This window comes from Myodes glareolus, chromosome 5 (genome assembly GCF_982192425.1).
Source record: "Myodes glareolus chromosome 5, mMyoGla1.1, whole genome shotgun sequence".
Classification (NCBI taxonomy): Eukaryota; Metazoa; Chordata; class Mammalia; order Rodentia; family Cricetidae; genus Myodes; species Myodes glareolus.
In genome coordinates, this window is record NC_142030.1 from 10819005 (window position 1) to 10837607 (window position 18603).

Sequence of the window (18603 nt, forward strand, 5' to 3'; positions counted from 1 at the left end):
CCTTTATCTACTATTCCTTTAAAAAATACTATTGTGTGATGTGTGTGCAACTACAGGCTTGTGCCTACAGCAGCGTGAATGGAGACTGAGATACAACTCTGAGGAGTTGGTTTTCTCTTTCCACCGTGTGCATCCTGAAGAGGGCACTGAGGTGGTCTGTCTCGGTATGATGTGGACTTTTACACACTGAGCCATCTCATCGGTAAGGCAATGAGAAATGTGCGTTCTCTTGACTTCTGTTCCAGCTCACATTCAAAACTTCCCGGTGATGCTGTAGCTGTTTAGAATGTGTCATAATCCATCCCCATTTCATTCGTGGACCATAGCAATATAATTTTCACAGCCAGGTGGTGGTGCACGGCTTTAATCCCAGCACTTGGGAGGCAGAGACAGGTGGATGTCCATGAGTTTGAGGCTATCCTGGTCTACCAAGTGACATCCAGGACAGGCTCCAAAACTACAGAGAAACCCTGTCTCAAACAAGCAAACAAACAAAAACAAAAAAGCAAGAACAAAACAAACAAACAAAAAAAGAATTTCAGTTCTCTAAAGCTTGCAAAATTTTTTTGGTTTTCAAGATTGATTAGCATGTGTATTTCACTCAGAAGTATTTCCACCATCCCCTGTATAGCTGTGAAATTAATGACTTGGTTTGACACTGAGAGAATGAGTGGAAAGGCAAATGGCTTCTGAGATAAAATGGCCACAGCCTGAATTTTACTCTCCTCTCCTCATATGCTGAAACTCTAAACTCCAGGACCTGGAACATAAAGAGTTTTGGATAAAGGTTTTCAAAGAGGTAGAATGAGCTTATTAACATGACTCCTTCCTAAAAGTAACTGACTCCTCCTAAAAAGAAACATGGAAAGACGCAAATATACTCTGAGGGAAAATTATGTGAACACACAGAGAGAAACTGTCCACTGACAAGGTAAGAGGAGAAACTTCCAGAAGAAACTAGCAGGGCTGGCATTAGCTCAGACCATCATAATTAAACACCATGGACCGGGTGATTTATACAATAGGAATTCGCTTCTTGGTATTCTGAAGGCAGAGAGCCTAAGATCAAGGGACTAGCAGAGAGACTCCAGGGAAGGCCCTCTTTCAGACAGCATTCTTCCCATGTCCCTACCCAACAGAGATGGCCTCAGCCTCTTACAAAGGCGAACCTAACCCTGCAGGCTCACTCTCTCTTTGTACCCTATTTAAACCGAATTTCCCAAAGGCCTTCTTTCCATGGTGAATTAGAACTTCCATACATGACTTCAGCATGGAGGAAAACAGTCAAACAACGTCACACTGTGGTCTTCAGAAGGGCGATCAAATATGTTTCTCTTGTGTTAAGCTCCCTTGTCAGGTAATTCAAAAGAACTACTGCAGCTTGTCATGGGTCCCAGAGTGAGGGTGACTTGCGGGCAGTGACACCAGTGGGAAGAAGCCTATGAGTCTAAGAGGAAGCACAGGGGCTATCTTATTCCATTTGTGGTATTATAACAAAATGCCCAAGACTGGGTAGTTTATAAAGAATGCAAATGAACTTTCTCACAATCCTGAAGGCTACAAAGTCTATGATTAAGGTATGTGGGACTTTGTATCAAGAGTTTGGTTTGTCTACCAGGGTTCTACTTCACAGCTGTATCATTTTGTAAGGATTCACCTATTAATATTATCACATTGGTAATTAATGCATTGCGGAAGGGATATAACACCGAAACAGTGAGAGAAGTTGAAGTGGCCAACTCTTACAAGGCTACCTTTCCCAAACGCCATGTGTCTTGACAAATGTAGTCAAGACTACTACTTGACATACTGTAGTATATGGGATGACCATGGGACATGGTAGCTGTGCAACTGTCCTTGGCTTTGTCCTTTCCTCTGCCACTAAATATAGACCCTCTTAGGAGTCCTCTCTATCACCATAATATAATACATGCATGATCTAGTTTCCATTTTGTTGCTATGATCAATGACTCTGACCAGAAACAACTGAGGGGAGAAAAGGGTTCATATCAGTTTACAGGTTACAGCCTGTGGTGGTTTGAAACAAAATGGCCCCCAAAAGGGAGTGATACTATTAGCAGGCCTTGTTGGAGAAGATGTGGCCTTGTTGGAGGAAGTGTGCCACTGTGGAGGCGGGCTTTGAGGTCTCATATATGTTCAAGCCACATCGCGTTTCAGTCCACTTCCTGTTGCCAGTCTATCAACATGTAGAACTCTCAGCTCCAGCACCATGTCTGCCTGCATGCCACCATGTTGCACCATAGTGATAAGAGACTAAACCTTGACAAATGTAAGCCATCCTAATGAGATGTGACTCCTTTGTAAGAGTTTCCATGGTCATGGTGTCTCTTAACAGCAATAGCAGCTCTAGTAAAGACACAGCCCATCATCAAGGAGAGGCAGAAGAGGAGCTCCAGCAGGAACTTGAAGCAGAAACCTTACTGGCTCCTCCAGGATCACATTTTTATAGCTTTCTTACAGATCAGGACCAGCGTGCTACAGATGGCACTGCCCACAGTGGGTTGAACACTCTCACATGAATTAATAATCAAGACAGACATGCTCACAGGCCAATCTGACTGAGAGAATGCCTCAGTGAAGAATTTCCTCTCAAGTGACTCTAGCCTGTGTCAAGTTGACAGTTAAAATTAGCTAGAACATCACAGTTGAGTTTTTCTTTCCCGTTTTACCTGATAGTCTGTGTCTAGCTAAAGCCAGAACAATCAGTAAATTCTATAAAACTCAGCACAAATGGGATTAAGTAACCGGGGGTATAATCTTAGACTGTCCTTTTCATCCACGATCCTTTCAGAGTTCAGGTTTTCCTCCCTTAAATATTATCTTTTAAACATTGCAGAAGCATTATTTATAGGATCTCTGCTAAATCGCTTTGGATGCTCTTGATTGAGGAGATGTGGTAGACGATCAAATTAGTTTGGGTCACAAGGGAAAGTGTCCATATGAAAAATGAATGGGACTCCAAGGGATTGAGGATTTTAGAGAAACCAGACCTAACTGCACATTCTTTCTTTTGCCAGTTGGATTTGGATTGTGTTACTGTATATAAGTTCAAGGAATAGGCTAGCCAGTCTGGACAAGAGAAAAAGTGACCAAACCCATTTCTAAAACCATGAATTGAAAAAGAAGAATGGCGGAAAGCACGGGGGGGGCACCTAATTTTCTTTGATGCAAAATACATATTCTTGAAATCTTTTCCCCATGTACACATTCCTGTGAACGTCATTGCTTCTTATCCTAGAGGAGATGCAAAATTCTGGACTCATAAAAAAATAACTGTCTTTACATCCAGATAGTATATTTTTATGCTTGAATATCAATTTTTTTATTTAATGAAGGGTAAAGTTTCTCCATTGCTTATAGTATAGCATGTCTTCTCATAATTCTGTTTTATTTCTTTGATTATTTTTTAGTTTCAAACTCAGTGTCCAGCATTTTATTTTCCTTTTCTGTCTTTTTAAATTGGGTCTGTGGGAATCTTAGTAAGTAGTGTGTTTTGATCACATTCACTCCTCCTCAACACTTCCAAGATCACCCCCTTCCCTATCCACCCAACTTTGTGTACCCTTTTTGTTTTGCTAAATTCATCAATCCAGTTTGTACTATTCATGTAGTCTTGGCTATGTGGTCTCCCACTGTTGCATGGTTGACTTACCATGGGCTATACTCAAATAAAACTGACTCTTCCTCTCCAAGCAGCTATCAATTTCCAGTAGCTCCAGGGCTAGACATGGGACTTCATGTCCACCCCTCCTATCCACACTGGGCTTGTCTGGTATGAGCAAGCACATTCTGCTGCAACTGCTGGGACTTCAGACGTGCAGCTTTCTTACTGTATTTGGAAGACATTGCTTCCATTGTAGTCAGCGCTCCCAATGACTGAGGTTTCTGTCCCAACAGGTCCCACAGCTGTTTAGTCTCAAATAAACACACAGAGGCCTACATTAATTATAAACTGGTTGGCCTATTAGCTCAGGCTTCTTACTAACTAATTCCTACATCTTAAATTAGCCCATTATTGTTGTTTATGTTAGTCACATGGTTTTTGCCCCTGTTCTTGGTGCCTGGTCTAGCTGGCAAAGAATTCAGTTGTACAATATCTCTTTGGACAGAGAAATGATTAAAATGTTCTCCATTTCCCCCCAAACTGGAAGTCAGTCTGACCTTTGTCAATGAACCCAGCAGGAAATGATAGTCAAGTTATACACAGGAGTTTCCTGTCAAACATGGAAGCCATTTAGAAGGGCATCTGTCCTGGTGACGAACATACTCAGGATGTCTACAGTGAATCATGTCATTTCTGAGTAGGTGGCAATTAGTTGACAAGGGGTATCTGGTACTGAGGTTTAAAGGCAAGGGTGGATGGGTTATAAGGTTATAAACTGCTTTTACTCATGATTTGCTCCGAATATCTCAGTGAAGTACTGTACATTCCCCTGTGGATCTAAACACAGTGGCTTCTCTGCTCTCGGCGTGAAGACACATCACAGAAGACATTAGATGATGAAGACAAACAATGAATGTGCTTGACGCTCTCTGTGCAAGAACTCATTAGCATGTGAATTGTAAGTGTGTTTCTCCCCCAGTGCATATTTATTTGAGCAGCATTTGGAACTCTAAAGGGCACATCATTGCTTACTTTTTTGAAAAAAAAAAAGTTCAGAGCAATTACCAAAGCAACCAGGGGAAGGAAGAGACCCCCAAGAGAACCCTGCTAGCATTGTTGGCCTTAGGAGATACTGACTGGAAAGAAATGAGTGCACCTTAGTTATGGAAGGACATCTTACCTCATTTACCTTGAAGTTCTCTCCCAGAGCACAAAACAGCATGCACTAGAGTCTGAGGGTGCTAGTAAGCCAGTCTGTTGCTTTCTCCATGTTACAGAGAGTGGAAAGGTGACTGGGAGAATAAGAATGTCACCTTGTCCCTCTCTGGTATGAAACCCGAGTTATCATCTACACCCTCCTGCAGTGGAAGCCAGTGGATCTAGGTGTGTGAGCTCATGAGGACTCATTTATCTTGTAAAGGTGGTAACATACCTGTCAGAAACCACTTATATGGGAAAGATTTATCTTGGCTTTCAGTTTCTGGGGCATTTCTATCTACCATGGAGGAGCCAACATGGTGCTGGGCTTGGTTTGTGGTGGAGGAAACATGGAGTAGACTTCTCACATGTCAGTAGAGAAAGAAGCAGAAAATGCACTCTAGAACTAAAGATGAGTATTACCTTCAAAATCCTTCACTTATGACTGGATTCTGTTGGCCTACATCCACTTTCTAAAGATTCCATGACTTTCAAACTAGTGCCACAGTCTAGGCACCAAGCATTTGAAAGCTGAGCAAATGGGAGACAATTCCAGATCAACAGAGAATAAGTCTAATAGAGTCACTGATAGTGTCCAGAGTTCATTTTATTTCATGCAGGGATGCAATCTCTTCAAGAGGTTTCAGCAACCAACTTGTTGCATGTGTGTCTATGACCCTACATGAGAGTATGATTTGGTCCACAGTCTTGGTATTACCAGCAGATTAGCTGAATGAATGTCACAGGCATGGTGAGTCATGCTAACCAAATATTTTGAAGAACATAAAGAAGATGGAGTCATTTCTTGATGAATTTAAGTTCAGATTCCTTTCCTCACCAGCTAATAGTTCTCATTAATAACTTAAGAAACAGCCCCCTGGTTTTTTTTCTATGTACACTCTTCAAGATAGGTAGAAAGATCTCAAATGAACTAAGGACTAAACTGATTGTTTTTTGCTTTGTACTGATACATGGTTATTACATTCCAAATCAAAACCTACTCATTGTTTACTCATGTCACATTAATCTTGGAAAAACAGACAGTTTGGGGCTGGGGTGATGACTCGGTTACCAAAGTGCCTTCCATGGAAGTAAGAGGACCTATGTTTGGATCCACAGTATCCATGTGAAAATTGACTATGGTGGCACACGCCTGTAACCACAGCACTGTAAGGGTGGCGGCAGGAGAACCCCTGGGGCTCATCTGCTAGCAAGCTAGCTAAACTGATGGACAGCAGGTTCAGTGAGAGACCCTGTTTCAAAAACAAAATGAAAAAGGGAAGGGTGGGGCATAGTCCACCTAAGACGACAACCTTTGATCTCCAAATGCATCCAAACACATGTGTATGTACACACAAGTACATATACCACACTGTACACAGCACACAGAACCCATCACACACAGGGATGATATTTAGAGGTTGTAATATGCAGAAGGAATTGTGAGGATGGGACTGAAGCCGCTGTCCTCATGGTCTCTGGTGCTCCCAGGATTGACACCTGGCATGCCCATACTCCTTCCGCTAGAATAACGCACCAGTATCAGACTTATCTGCTCCTGTTAGAACCCAGAGTTTATCCACGTTTTCTGGTTTTACTTCATTTTCTTGCTGTCCCAGAAGTCTTCTGAAATACCACCTTGTATCTAGTTGCCATGTTTCCTTCATCCCCTCTTGTTTATAAGGGTTTCTTAGATTTTTCTCCCTTCATTTTTAGCAATCCTGACAACTTTGAAGATAACTGGTTGTTTTGGGCTATGTTCCTATTTTTTTTTCTGATGTTTTTCTTGTGATTAGACTGGGACTGTGGGTTCTTGAGACGAAGATCTCAGAGGTGACGTGTACTTCCTCACACCATACAAAGCACACATTCATCCCCATGAGCCGTCGCAATGAGGTTGTTGTCTCCAGGATGGGGGGCACAGGGTTGCCATACTCATCTCTCTGAAGTGGGGGGGGACTCACTGTTCAGGAATGGGGCCTTACACTCTGTCCCCTCAAGGGCAGAGTGTCTGCAATTATTTGGAATTCTGTGAAGGAGCATGATCTGTCTTTTGTATTGATTTATTTATCCATTAATTTAATCATTTATTCTGCCAACGTGGAGTCATAAATAGCTATTTTCTGCGATGAATAACCTACTTTATCCTCATGCTTTGACTATTATTAGAGTTCATTCAGTTGGATCCTTTGCTACTATGATGTCCCCATCAGTATGTGTGTGTATATACACATGTGTACAAGTGTGCAATTATAAATGTATATATGTATGTAGACACACACATACACTTTAAGTTTGTCTTAGTACATCTTTACTTTCTGATGTCACAAAATGCTTCAGAATAGTCTTGTACATTTCTTATATTAGCCCTTGAGTCAGCTGAGTTATTTTTGTTTGTTTGTGTGGTTGGTTTTTGTAGTTTTGTCTTTTTTTGTGGTTCCTGTTTCCTATAATGACAGAATGTTATTAGAAATTAAGATTGTAATGCACAGTGCACTGGTCACCCATGGGATGTCTGTTTCTAGACCCCTCCCCACTAGCAGAGCAAGGAATATGGATTTCCTGGTCCCTGGTTTCTATATATAACTGTCTATATCCATATTAAAGTAAACACAAGTCCACAGCTGTACTAATTAGAGGCATTCCAGTTATTTTCTTCATTTCTTTGTAAAGTCCAGTTCCTACAGTGAGACACCTGACCCTTACCATCACCATCCATCCTCCCAATTGTTCATTTCCAGTGTGCCAGCCTAAGGGATGCCAGCCTACACTCTACTGGGAAACAGCTAACTGTAGTAGAACACAGCGACTGTATGGATGTTCTCTTGTGTTAGTCTTCGGAAATGACATTGTTTCTGAAGTTACATGGGCCAGCTCCATTCTCCCTCTATGATGAGGTATTGTTTCTCCCAGATCTTTCTGGGATCTCCCAGCATTCTGAACCATGTTTAAGAGGTCACCTGTGGTAACACTACTCTCTGTGCTATGAGGCTCAGTAGGGTTTGGAAACACAATGCACCCTACAAGGGCTTCTAAAACTGGGCTTCTTTTTCTACTGTGTGAGGCTGCAGCATGAACTCTCCCAGTGGATGCTGGTGCCCCGTCTTGGGCTTCTAGGACCTCAGAGCACTGAGAAATAAACTTGATACCCTTTTGCTTTGTGCCCCTCCTCTGGCCTGTGATGCTCTGCTAGAGGAACATAGAACAGGCTAAGATGTGGAAAACTGGATTTAGTTTTGAAGAAATACAAAACTGTCTTCCAAAGAGACACCAAACAGTGACTTGGTGTACCCATTTCTTCACAGCCTTGCAGCCATTGGATGTGTCAGGCATGAGACCCTCAGATGTTCCACTATAGAACTATATAGGTGGCGATATCTTAGAGGTGTTTTACTTCCAAACCCCTTCATGAACATGTTTGACTTATGTCTATCTGTCTGTCTTTCCTTTTTGTCTGTCTGTCTCCTCTCCCCCCATCTCTGTTTCCTTTCTGTCTCTTTGTCTGTCTTTGTCCTGTTACCTATATAACTTGTTTGGTGTTAAATGAAATACATTTTCCTAGTTTTTAGTTTTCTTTCATCTCAGAAGATTAAAATAAAAAACCTGTTTGTAGGTGTACCTGGTATAGAGAACATACAAAGGTCAGAGGATAACTTTCTGAAGTCATTTCTCTCTTTCTACCAGGTGGGTCCCGGATTCCAGGCTATCAAACTTAGTGGCAAGCACCCTTACATGCTGAACTGTTTTGCTGGTCTCCCTATTTTTCTTTAAGAGCATTTTAAGCCCTTGGGAGATAGCTCATGGGGTGAAACATGAAAGTCTAAATTCAATCTCCAATACCCATATAAAAAAATCCAGGAACAGCAGCATGCAGAGGAGGGAGAGAGAACAGCTAGTCAGCATAGCTGAGCTAGTTTGAATGTAATTGGCCCCCATAAGCTCATAGGGAGTGGCATTGTTAGGAGGTTTGGCTTGTTGAAGTAGGTATGGCCTTGATGGAGGAAGTGTGTCATTGTGGGGACAGACTTTAAAGTCTCATATATGCTCAAGATACTGCCCAGTGAGACACAGTTCACTTCCTGTTGCCTTCTGATTATGATGTAGCCAGCACCATGTCTGTCTTGCATGCCATCATTTTCCCTGCTATGATAATAATGGACTGAACCTCTGAACTGTAAGCTACCACCACAATTAAATGTTTTCCTTTGTAAGAGTCATGGTGTCTCTTCACAGCCATAGAAACCCTAACTTAGACAATAGCTACTAGTGAGCTTCAGGTTCAGTGAAAGACCCTGCCTGTCTCAAAGAGTAAGGTGGTGGGCTGGGGAGATGGCTAAGTGTGTGATCCTCTCGCCATACAAACCTGATAATCTGAGTCCAGAGCTTCAGAAGCAATGAGAAGTCTGGATACAGTAGGAAATGTATCTGCAGCTATTCCAGCACTCAAATAGAGGGGTGGGTGGTGGAGACAAGAGAAGCTGAAGTTCATGGACCAGCTAGCCTAGAACACACATTGACTTTGAGACCCTGTCTCAAATGAGGTGGAGGGAAGGATCAATAGCCAGGATTGTTTCTGACTTCTACATGTGTGCCATGACATAAGTGTGCATGGATTCACATACTTGAACATGCGCGCGCGCGCACACACACACACACACACACACACACACACACACACACACACACACGACCAAACTACAAGTATAAAGGACATTGACTAAAAGCATTTTGGTATATTTGTTATGAGTCCATCATCAGATGCGCTGTGGTTGTTTTCTCCAAGCAGAAGGCTTGCCTTTCCATTCCCGCAGCATGTGCCTTTTGGCAAAGTAGAAGTTTTAGTCTTTGAAAGTCCAGTTTACCACTGAATCCATTTTTGATGATACATTTGGAAACCCTTGTTTAGAAACACCCCAGTAGGCAAGTCCTTCATGTAGGCTCCACCTTCCGTCCCTACACTCAGGAGGGCACAGCTCTCTCCGGTGTTAACTAGACTGCCTTAGGTTAGTCCCTCGTCACCCACCAACCTCAGTATGGCTTTGGGCCAGTTGCCTTAGTTTCCCCATTAATAAAACAGACACCAGACTGTTCTGCGTCAACTGGAGGAATGAATCTACTTATGTGTCTATGTGATGGGCTAGCATGGGCATGGGCAACCTTCAATAGCTCTCGTGTAAGGAGTCTTTCCGCCCTCCCCACCTTGAACTTGTCCCTCTTGCCTGTAGGTCCTAGCTCTGGTGACTCTCTCTACAATGATTGCTGGCTCTCCTGGCACACAGCTATGCAGCCAATGACTAAGGGAGAGGGATGGTTTTCTGGCGAGCTTTAAATCCCATCCTAAGCTTCTGGCACCTTAATTGAAATCTAACCTCAGAATTACCGAGTCCAGCAAACGATTGCTCACAGCTGATACCTACAGGGCGCGGTATGAGATGTCCCTTTCTGGTTTGGCATTCTGTTCTCTGATAAACTCCTGCCACTGCCTGCCCCTCCACCCGTCTCTTAAGCAAAATCAAGTTCTTTGGCCATTGAGTTTCAAAATAATTGCAGCATTTAGTTTTGAAACTCTGCCTAGAGGCCTGTGGGCAGCAAGCCTGTTTAAAGAAGACTAATAAATGAAGAAAAATAAATGTACGGGGTGAAAAAGTAAATGGGGCTAATCCTATTTGGAGAAAAACCCCAAAGTGACTGCTTATTTACAAGAACGAGAATAATTTTAGAACAGATCAGTAATGTAAGCAAAGTAAACACACCAGGCCCGTGCTGTCTACATTACCGTGAAGTCTCTGCTTCGTGAGAAGAATCTCTGATTGGCTTCTGGTAAATTATGGACATGAACCAAAAGCTGAGGTAGGTCAGTAACCCTTGGTCCACATTCAGGTGAACAAGGCTATATTGAGACTTGCAAGTAATTGAATTTCCTGTTTCTAGCTCTGTTGATAGAAATATTGTGCAAGGAGCCTGCGCCACTCTGAGGCTCCTCAGTCTCCCTGTGAGCTCCTGTTCTTTGCTCACTGACATTTTTCCTGAGGAGAACCTAGTGGGCCTGGCTTCTGCCTGCTCTCTATTTAGGGTATTAGTGGCACCCAAAGTTGGTGACCACAACCCTTCCCAGGTGCCTTAGAGGAGGGTGCCCTTCCACCTCAGAGAAGGGCAGAAATGTTGGTGCATTTACACTTCAGAACATCCCCGTCGATGAGAAACGGGAGTAAGTGTGTGAGTTCTTGGCTTCATCCCCGTTGGTGAGACAATTCTATGCTGTGATTTGTATGGTGTCTCAGAGATGACGGGTTGCAGGGGGTTGAGCCCCAGCTTCCCTGAGCAGTAAACTGTTAATGATGCCATCTTCTCCGTTCCCCTCCCCGATTGGCTCCCAGTGCTTCCTCACACCTCCTCAGCTGCTTGTTCTCACCGAGTCACTTGTATAAAGATCCTTGACTTGGAGTCTGAGTCGCGGAGGACTCTAACAAGACAGTGAGATTCAGAGACTTCAAAGACTCATGCAGGGTCACACAGCACTTGACGGGCAGAGGGCACCATAAACATTCTCTGATGAGGTTCTAACGGAACTCATTGTGTCGTATGATTGTGCAATGAGGGATCTTAAAACCAGTTTTATTTGATTTTTTTTTAAATGAAAACCTTTTTGGTACTAAGGAAAAAAACACATTCTGTCTTTTAAGTTTAGATTTGTATAGCATATTCTGAAAAGATACAGGCAGAAGTACAAATTTCAAAAGTGAACAGATACATGTTGGACTGCCCATTAAAACGAAATGTGGGGTGCTGGAGAGAGGCTTGGGGGCAAGGAGTACCTCTGTTGTTCCAGAGGACCAGAGTTTGGTTCCTAGTTCCCACACCCAGCCTTTTATAACCACCTGTAACCCTAGCACCAGGGACTCCAACACCCTCTTCTGGTCTTCTTAAGTATCTTCTCTCTCTCTCTCTCTCTCTCTCTCTCTCTCTCTCTCTCTCTCTCTCACACACACACACACACACACACACACACACACACACACACACCCTCTCTCTCACACACACATACACACACAACCTCCTGCACATTTGCCTAAGTGAAAAATAAAAAGCTTGTAAAAATGAGATTTGAGGATCACAGGTGACAAGTGAAATGAGGGTTTAGAAAAATGCCAAATGATATCAATTCAGACAGATATCACCGCATAAAAATGATTGCTACAAACAAGAACAATCAAGTATGGCAAGCCAGTTTCAGGACAGGGACTTAGGGCAGAGCCTCTGGGTTTTTACTGCTACTACTTCTTCAAGAAGTTTTCAGTGGATAGAAGTTGGCAGTTACTTAGGACTGAATGAAGAGCTGCTTTGAGATCCCTCAGCATCTCCCAGTGTCCTCCCATCTCAGACCTCGGCACCATTTGCACAGTGGGCAAACTAGAAGGCAGGAACATTCCAAAAGACACCAGTTTACTCTGAGGCCTTGGAGACATGCCAAAAGTTCTGACAAATGAATCTACAATCTAGAAACAGTGCGAGACAGATCTGACATTTCCCGTAGATGAGAAAAATTCCCCAAATAGATCATTACTATAGAGTCATTAAGACATGATTCATTGTTTATATGTGTGCTGAGGGTGGGTGGGGTGGGTGTCTGTGGATGCAATACCACTGGAGTCCAGAAGAAGGTGTCAAATCTCTGGGCTCTAGAGTTACAGGTCATCCAAAGTGAGTGCTTAGAACTGACCTCAGGTCCTCTGCAAGAGCAACAAGTGCTTCTAACCACTGAGTCATCTCTCCAGCCCCACCAGTCATTTAACACTTAGAGAAAGGAATCAGAAAGTCACCACTGGGGACCAAGAAGAGTTTATTTTTTTAAATTTTTTCCCCAAAGTTTATTAAATTATAAAAGTTTCCATTTCCGCCCCACCTCCCAACACCCTCCCACTCCCCCCACTCCTTCTCCTCCTCCCTCTCCATCCCTAAGAGCTGTCAGGGTTTCCTGCCCTGTGGGAAGTTCAAGTTCCTCCCCCCTCCCTCCAGGTCCAGGAAGGTGAGTATCCAGACAGACTGGATCTCAAAAATCCAGTATATGCAGAGGAAACAAGCCCCAGTGTCATTGTCAATGGCTTTTTAGAAAGACTCCGGGCCAGCCACATTCAGAGAATCCGGCCACATTCAGAGAATCTGGTTGAATCACATGCTCGTTCAGTCCCAGTCCAACTGGCCTTAGTGAACTCTCATTAGATCAGTCCCCTTGTATCAGTGGGTGATCGCACCCCTCGCGGTCCTGATTTCCTTTTTCATGTTCTTCCTCCTTCTGCTCCTCATTTGGACCTTGGGGGGCTCAGTCCGGTGCTCCAATGTGGGTCTCCGTTTGTATCGCCATCCATCATCGGATGAAGGTTCCCTCTGGTCTTGCCTTCTTTGCTCACGTTCTCTTTCCTTCTGCTTCTCATTTGGACCTAGGGAGTTAAGTCCAGTGTTCCAATGTGGGTCTCCGTCTCCATCTCCATCCATCGCCAGATGAAGGTTCTATGGTGATAAGCAAAATATTCATCAGTATGGTTATGGGCCAAGGCCGTTCAGGCACCCTCTCCTCTGTCCAGAGAACAATCTGGGGATCTCTCCTTGGACCGGGGATCCCCTTTATAATCAAGTCTCTTGTAAACCCTAAAATGACTCCCTTAGTTGAGATATATTCCAAGAAGAGTTTATTGTAACAAATTATCACGGCTTACTTTGTTGTGAAGTTTTGATGGTCTCAGCAGATGTATGTCAGGATGCTTTGACAGCGCATGCCAACTTGAAGCATGATTAAAAAATCCTCAGAGACAGAAATTTGGGTTCAACCTGAAGACTAGAAAAGAAAAACAGCCAGTCACTGGTTCTTACCTCTACCTCAGTCCAAAACGGCGATCCTGCCTCCAAGAAACTCAGACTGTGACTGAGAGCCATCTCTTCCCGTTTTATATTCTTCTCCAGTTCTGGAATTAAGGGCGTGCACCACTACAGCCTGGTTTCTATGGCAAGCTACTGTGGCTATTGGGATTAAAGGTGTGTGTCATTGCTGCCTGGTCTGTAAGGCTGGCCGGTGCGGCTGTTTTACTTTTCTGATCCTCATGCAAGCTTTATTTATTAAAATGCAGATGAAACACCCCTACACCGACTTACAGTTTCTCATGACAGACTTGGGTACCAAATAAAGTGGTTGATGGGATTTTCACTTGGCTTTTGTTACTTGTTGAACAGTGCTGTTGGGTATGCTGCTTGAAGTGTGGGTGCTAGTTCTTTAGTTTGGGAAAAGCAAACAGTGTGATTTTTGTGCCTGAGCTGGGTTCAAATCCTGACTTCTAGATAATAAATGAATCACTAAACTAAGTTTTATGTGATTTTTCTCTACTAAATAGGCAGAAAAAATTGTTTAGTACTATTGTCTTCATGGGTAGTGAAGTAAAACTTGTAGAAAAGGTTTGCAAATTATAATGCATTAAAGAAATTCTAAATATTGGATTTTAGCAAAAAATTGAGGTTTCAATCCCCAGAAAGTTCGTCTTAATAAAAATGCAGCATAGTTCTTTTGTCTTTAAAAGGAGTTCATTGCTTTGCTCCATAGTAATTAAAATATCCTACAACTGTTTCCAGATCAGGTGCAACGTTACTGGAACTGGAAATGTTACCTGGATCCCGGGTTGGGAGTCTTGGCTAGTGGGCAGATTTCGTTCTAGTGCCCGCTTTATAAATGCAGTTTTATTGGAGCGCAGCCAAGTCTACCCAGTGGCAGATTGTTCCTGGTCGCTTCTGGCTGGAAGAGCAGAGTGGAGAAATTGTAGCACGGACCGTATGCCTCGCAAAGAGAAAAAAGATGAATATCATGTGCTTTATAAAATGTGTTTTGCTGGGCTGGGCTTTGACTCAGTGCTTGCCACATGAGTCTGAGGACCCGAATTTGAAACCCCAGCACCCACGTAAAAGCTGGATGCCATAGCAAGCATGCCTACGATTCTAGCATTCCTTCGGGGAGATGGGAGGTGGAGATAGAACAGTCCCTAGAAGCTTGCGCACCATCTAGCTTGATCATGGAGTAGAAAAATAAGAGACCCTTCACATGCACACTGTAGCACACACATCTCACCCTCACGTATGTAACTGTGTATGTATACATACATATATATATATGCACATGCAATTTTTTTAAAAGAAGTTTGCTGACTCTCTGATCTACACTAACATGAATGTACAATGTGAAACTATTCACAGAGAACATGGTTGAGCAATGATAATGCTGTAATCCGAATGGGAGCCGTCACTTTACAGAGAATGTCCACATTTTACTTCAGCAAGTCACACATTGATTATCAAGGTTTGTAAGCTTATAGAAGGCATAACATAAAGAATATGATGTTGGAGCAACATCTACAAATTGCAGGTCCAGAGAATGGCTCAACAGACAGATGAAGGCGTTTATCACCAACTGTGATGATGTGAGTTTGATTCCCCAAACCCACACTGTAGGAAGAGAGAACAAGGTCCCGTGAGCTGTCCTCTGCCTTCCACGTGTGAACTGCAGTATGTGCACATGCAGCTGTTCCAGAGAGCCGAGGAAATCGCCTGTGGAGCTCCCACAGCATGCAAGCATTAGGCTGTTGAAAAACTGCGTGGCCCCAAACAGTGACGGCTTTGGGCCGTGTGAGCTCGTGTACTAGTTTGGCTCACTCGTCTAAATGTGTAGCTCCATTTTCGAAACCAGAGCAAGTTGATGTCCTTTCTCATAAACAGACATTCAACCGATACCTTCTTTAGGAAATTTCAAATCATTCAATGTCATTTAAAGAGCATTCTGCAGCAGGCAGAGTGCTCTGACATTGATTAGTGCTTAATAATGATACGAAGAATGTATTTCCTAAGAATTTTGAACTGGTGAGGGGTAGTGATCTGGTAACACAGAGGGATTTTATTTTATTTTATTTTATTTTGTTTTATTTTTGCTTCATCATTGGGTTCTGCTTGCAACTAAGAGCCAGGCAGACAGCTGCTAAACTCTCAAAGTGAGACCTTGAACTTTGAGCTTGTACCGAATTTCAGTGTTGGGTAAGTCTTCAATTAAAATGTAAGCATATGATTTCATGCTGATGGGAATAAATTACAGCTAAGTTTGTCTATCCACATTGCTTAGCTATAGGTTAGGTTCTGGGGACTGGAGGGGAGAAAGGACAGCTTGGAGGAGTGTCCAGAAACCACCACTGATTTTAAGTAGGTTTCTAGAAAGAAATGCATTTGTCAAGTTTAGATAGATCTTGATAACTTCGAATGAATTCATAGAATTTTAGAATCTGTAGTATTCACAATGATTTACTTGAACCCTTTCAAACTGTATTTATTTCTGTGTGTGTGCACATGCATGCTTACATGGAAGGCAGAGGACCTTTGGGGAGCTCCATTCTCTCCTTGTACCACACAGGCCGTGAGGATTGAATGCAGATCACCAGGCTTGGCAGCCAGTGCTCTTCCCCACCGAGCCATCTTGCCAGCCCCTCAATCATTTCCTATTTTATTGGTAGAAATCCCAAGGAGAAAGGAAGGATCTTGCTGCCGTCATGGATGTCTTTTCTGGGAGACCACGGGTTGGGCCCTGACCCCTTAGTGCAGTCTTGCTTCCTCTCTAGGACATTCCAACGCTAATTGAGAGGGAGTGTGTCTGTGAAGGAATTCAGTTAATGGGGTATGAGCTGAGGAAACCAAGTTGTGCTCGGTGAGGGTGGCCGCTGCTTAGGATGCCCGAGTGAGGGCTGAGGAAATGTCTGTAAGAAATAGATATGCCCAGAAAATCAGTGCTGGATCAGAAAGAACACGGTCAGCTCTGTGCATGCGTGCCATAGCTAAAAGATTTGTGAGTCCTTTCAACTTGAAAATCCACAACAATAGAAAGAGGATGTCGGGTAAACACGTCTGACATTCTAGAACCTGACCAAATCCTGTCGGGGATGTTGTAAGTCGGGTGTCCTACAAGGCAAAAAGTGGAAGACACAGCCTGATGGTGTGGACTTAAAATTTAAAGGCAGCGTGATTTCTTTACAGGCAGCAGTTCCCAACCTGTGGGTCACGACCGCCTGGGGGTCACATATCAGACATCCTGTATATCAGATATCTTGCATAGCAGATATTTACATTATGATTCATATTGGTAACAAATTTATAGTTACGAAGTAGCAACAAAGTAATCTTATGGCTGGGGGTCACCACAACATGAGGAATCATATTAAAGGGTCACAGCATTAGGAAGGCTGAGAACCACTGCTTTAGAGTGTTGGGGATCAAAATCAATGCCTTGTATACACTAGGCAGGATCCCACAGCTGAGTTGAACTCCTCCAGCTCTGGAGATTAATTCTCTCTCTCTCTCTCTCTCTCTCTCTCTCTCTCTCTCTCTCTCTCTCTCTCTGTGTGTGTGTGTGTGTGTGTGTGTATGTGTTTGGCATTATGGTTTTGGAAATGAAGTCTTACTGTGTTATCAGAAAGTAAGAAGAAGTAGAAAACAAAATGAACAGAAAAGATGGTGCTGTGACAAATGAAAGCAGAGCTCCCAGCATCTGGGAGTAAAGTCCCTAGAAGAAAAGTGATAATAAAAGGAGTGTGTGTGTGTGTGTGTGTGTGTGTGTGTGTGTATGCGCACATGACAAGCCACAGATATAATGCACAAATGGCTCACTTTTAAAAATATTCTTTTTGAATTATATTTATTCTCATTTTGTGTGTATGGATGTTTTGTTTGCTGATGTATCTGAGTAACTTATACATGCAATGCTCATGGAGCCAGAAGAGGTTCTGTGACCTCAGGGAACTCAAGTTCCAGGTAGTGAGTCACCATGTAGGAGCTGGGAATCACACCTGGGTCTCTGCAAGAACAGCCAGGGCTCTTGAATTTGAGCCATCTCTCTAGCCCCAAATCGCTCATTCCTAAAAAGGGGGAAATTTCATCCAGAAGGGTTGGATCATAAAATATGAAGAAGAACTTTGACTTTGAGATTCTGTGGTGACCTCAAGCACCAAGAGAAAATTCATGTACTTGTGCAAAGGGATGACCACTTTAGGGTTCCACAGACAGCAGACTCTCAATGGCAAAATTAAATGATAGAAGACCAGAAGGAGAATGTTCTGAAATAATAAAGGAGTATGACTTTACGTGCAGCTGATATCTAATAAAATAACCACTTCAAGTGATATAGAAAGATTTTGTGTCATGAAGCACACATAGAGAAGGTGGGATGTGTAATCAGATCATGGCAAACACACTTAGGAGTCCTACAGGAGATACACTGAGAGAAAACTGTGATCAATCTCCTTGGGTGTATGCAGGTACAGATGCCATGCAAGGCTACCCAGCCGTTCTTTTGTTTAGGGAGTTAATTAGGTTCTTGCTTACAGTTCCAGGTTAGTCTATTATTACTATGACAAGAAGCTCACAGGCATGGCTGGAGCTAACTGAGAGCTTTACACTCTGATCCACAGGCAACAAGGGGAGAGAGAGAGAGAGAGAGAGAGAGAGAGAGAGAGAGAGAGAGAGAGAACCTGGCATGGGATTTGGATTTTGAAACCTTAATGCCCACCCCATGACAAACCTACTCCAACAAGGCCACGCTCCTAATCCTTCATCCACTGAAACTAAGTGTGCAAATTTATGAGCCTGTGGGGGGCATTCTCATTCAAGCCCACAGGGAAATGCAGAACTTGGCCAGCTGTGTTAGTTTGCTAAGCAGCTGTAACAAAGCCCATGGACTACTGGATTAAGCAATGGGTGTGTCGCTTATA